Source organism: Jaculus jaculus, chromosome 2 (genome assembly GCF_020740685.1).
Source record: "Jaculus jaculus isolate mJacJac1 chromosome 2, mJacJac1.mat.Y.cur, whole genome shotgun sequence".
NCBI lineage: Eukaryota > Metazoa > Chordata > Mammalia > Rodentia > Dipodidae > Jaculus > Jaculus jaculus.
Genome location: NC_059103.1, coordinates 191,979,384 through 191,983,006, shown reverse-complemented (window position 1 = coordinate 191,983,006; position 3,623 = coordinate 191,979,384). Strand labels below are relative to the sequence as shown.

At 48.3% G+C, this 3,623-nt stretch overlaps 1 pseudogene; it reads left to right on the top strand.

Moving 5' to 3' along the window:
• The first annotated feature begins 723 nt into the window (after nucleotides 1-723).
• On the top strand, nucleotides 724-1,789 carry LOC123458828 (annotated as a pseudogene).
• Nucleotides 1,790-3,623: the final 1,834 nt, after the last annotated feature.

The following is a 3,623-nucleotide window of genomic DNA, read 5'->3' as shown; positions in this document are numbered from 1 at the left end:
ATGTGGACACAGGGAGCTGCTTCGGTACTTGAGGATGACGAGAGATCATACATGAATTGAAGAAGTTCTATTTTGGAGCATGTTGAGGAAACATTAATTATACTGAAGAAATTCTCAGAACTTTAATGCACTGATTAGATTTATGAATCTGCCAAAAGGGATCACCACATATGAAAAACAAAAAAAAAAAAAAAACACTTGGATGACAATGGAAATTCTTTTGGATATTTAACATTAACAAAACATAGCTCAGGGCTGGGTGGGGTGTGGTGGCACATGCCTTTAATCCCAGCACTTGGGAGGCAGAGGTAGGAGCTTCGCCATGAGTTCAAAGCCACCCTGAGACTACATAGTGAATTCAAGGTCAGCCTGAGCTGGCCTGAGACCCTACCTCAAAAGACCAAAACCCAAACGAAACCAAATCAATACCAACCAGCAAACAAAAAACATAGCTCAGGCCATACTGGTTTGTGATGTCCAACATCTCAGGCTGGATTTGGTTTCATGTTAGCTCTAGAGACATTACTCACAGTTTAACCCCTTATGTCTCTTGAGTAACCAGCTCCAAGTGTGAAGACCACAGGGTAAGGGGAAGGGGCCATTTGGCACACTTGGCTTAGCCCCTCAGACACAGTATCGGGCTCTTCATAAAGAATTTGATTTTTGCTCCCTGCGTCCCCAGCTCTGGGCGGCCAGGGGCGGCCCGGCCACTGCTTGCAGGCCATGGGGGATGGGGGCGCTGTGGGGCGCCACTGGCCCTTCCCCGGGGTGCCACGGTGGCGCTGGTGGTGGCGGCAGCAGCAACAGCAGCGGCAGCGCTGGTGGCCGGGCCGCGAGGGCGCGGGGCGCACCGCCATGGGCCTGGCCGGGCTGCAGGAGAAGGTGTTTGCTGGGCAATCAAAGACCTATTCCTACATGAGCCCGAACAAGTGCTCTGGGATGCGTACTCCCGTTCAGGAAGAGAACTCAGTTGTACAGCACCAAGTCAAATGCCAAGGGAAACCATTAGCTGGGATCTACGGGAAAGGAGAAGAGAAAAAGAAATGCTGGGAACGCCATAAGAAACACCATGAAGTCTGAGGAACAGAAGAGCAAAGATGCCAGGAGAGGTCCCCTGGCACCTTTTCCAAACCAAAAATCGGAAGCAGCAGAACCTCCAAAAACTCCACCCCCATCATTTGATTCTACCAATGCAGTTGTCACCAAGCAAGCTCTGAAAAAGCCCCTCAAGGGCAAGCAGGCCCCCTGGAAAAAAAGCTCAGGGAAAAACGCAGCAGAATCGCAAACTCACAGATTTCTACCCGGTCCGAAGGAGCTCCAGGAAGAGCCAAGCTGAGCTGCAGCCTGAAGAATGGAAAAGAATAGACGAGCTGATCGAGAGTGGGAAGGAAGAAGGCATGAAGATTGACCTCATTGATGGCAAAGGCAGAGGCGTGATTGCCGCTAAGCAGTTCTGCAGGGGCGACTTGGTGTTGGAATACCGCGGGCACCTCATTGAGATCAGTGATGCCAACCAAGAAGCGGGAGGCTCTGTATGCACAAGACCCCCTGCTACATGTGCTATTTTCAGTATCTAAGCAAAACATACTGCGTGGATGCCACTCGAGAGACAAATCGCCTAGGGAGACTGATCAACCACAGCAAATGCGGGAAGTGCCAAACTAAACTGCATGACGTCGATGGCGTGCCTCACGTCTTCCTCATCGCCTGGCGTGACATCGCAGCGGGAGAGGACCGTGGCGACCGCAGCAAGGCCTCCACTGAAGCCCACCCGCGGCTGAAGCATTAGCCACGGTGGTGCCCACCCTCCACCTCCCCTTCTTCAAAGGACAAAGTGCTCTCAAAGGGAAATAACTTTTTTCACATACTTAATCTTAGCGAATTCAGATGTTTTTAAAAGTACAATAAGATGCCCTTTCACTGTTACAGGTCAGGTTTCCAAGGTGGAATTGAACAAATGGCCTTATATTACCAAAACTTTTGTATTCTAGTTGTTTTTGTACCTTTTTGCATACAAGTCGAACGTTCATGCTTCCCGTGCATGCAGTCAAAGACTCGGCACAGGTTTTACAGGAAAGAGTCAACCTTGAACTAGGAAGCCGGGCGAGGCTTTGCCCCGCGTTGAAAGCCAGAACTTACCCTGCACCCTAATGCCCCATGACGGGCAGCTGCGAGGGCACCGCTGCCCCCCCACACACGGCCTGGACGGGATGTCTCCAAGCTCCTGTTCTCATCGTCTCAACGGACGCGCATCAAAGTGAATGACTATTTTTTTAAAAAGCAGTGAGTTAGTCTTCCCCTCTGCTTTCTTGAACGCTTACCTGCCTGGGGTCTGGAGGCGCCAGCCAAGCGCAGGCCTTCTCTTCCGCAGCTCGCTGCTTTCCCAGGCACCTCGAAGCATCAGGGTGGGCATCAGACTAGAGGTATGCCGGGAAAAGCACTTTTCCCTGAAAGTGCACTCATTCTTTATAGAAATGTGAACACTGAATTTATTAAAAAAAAAAAAAAGAAAAAATCCACAGAAAACAACTTACATGTATATAGGTCTTGAAGTGAGTGAAGTGGCTGTGCTTTTCTTTTGGTATTCTTTTCCTTTTTATCTTTTTTTTTTTTTTTTTTAGAGGAGATTTACAATAGTATTCTACTCTAATCAAAAGAAAAGTTTTGTAGTGGGACCAGAAATTACTAAAACTGATCCCCTCCCCCTTTCACTCCCTCTTCTTCTGCCAAGACCTGTTTGTCACATTCCCTGGTGTCCTTAGGAGCCTGCCAGCCTAGACACCGGGTGTGTGTGGCAGCCAGCAGGGCTCAGGGGCAGGAAACCAGGAGGAGGCTCACATGGGACAGCAGGAGCAGCGGCTTCCTTCTCCCTCCCTGGGGGAGGACCTGGTTCTCACTCTTCACCTTCAATCCAAGGATGGGGCTCGGAGCCGGGTACATGTGAATGGATCCGGGTATGAGAACCTACCCTTGCCCTTGACCCCGGGCCTCATGACGGTGCTACCTGAGAAACTTCCCTGCAACCCCCAGCCCCCACCCCTGCTAGCCTGGTCACAGAATTGGAGGAGGATCCGACAGGAGCATCTAACTGTGAGATTAAATGTCTTGGTAGTACCTATTTTGTGATTTACCTTTCTATTTAAATAACAAACGAACAAAAAAGGAAATAAACTTGAAAATTATTTGTCATTATAAAAAAAAAGAATTTGATTCTTTGTATATGTTTATAAAGCAGTTAGATAACCTAAATGACTTACTTGCACTCTGCTGTAGGACTGCAGAAGCTTAATCCTGATGGTTTAGGAAAATGTACAGCCGAGTGGGTTTGAGATTCTTAGACATACCATTGATCTATATGCCAGCAACTGATGGAAAATACGAAGGATGGCTGCTTTATAAACCAAGGGAAATGTGTTTTATTTATCACTGAGCCAGTCAAACAGGTAAACAGTCTTTTTTATCAGGTCAGGCTAGAATCACTGGACATGTTTTTCTCTCACAGTAAACAGAGGCACTGGTGTGTCATAGAATGAATGGCTGCACCTCTGCAGACAGGACAGTATGTCTCTCCAGTTAAAGAAAAATGGGAGTTTTAAGGAAGAAGGGTGTTTAGGAGTCAAGGT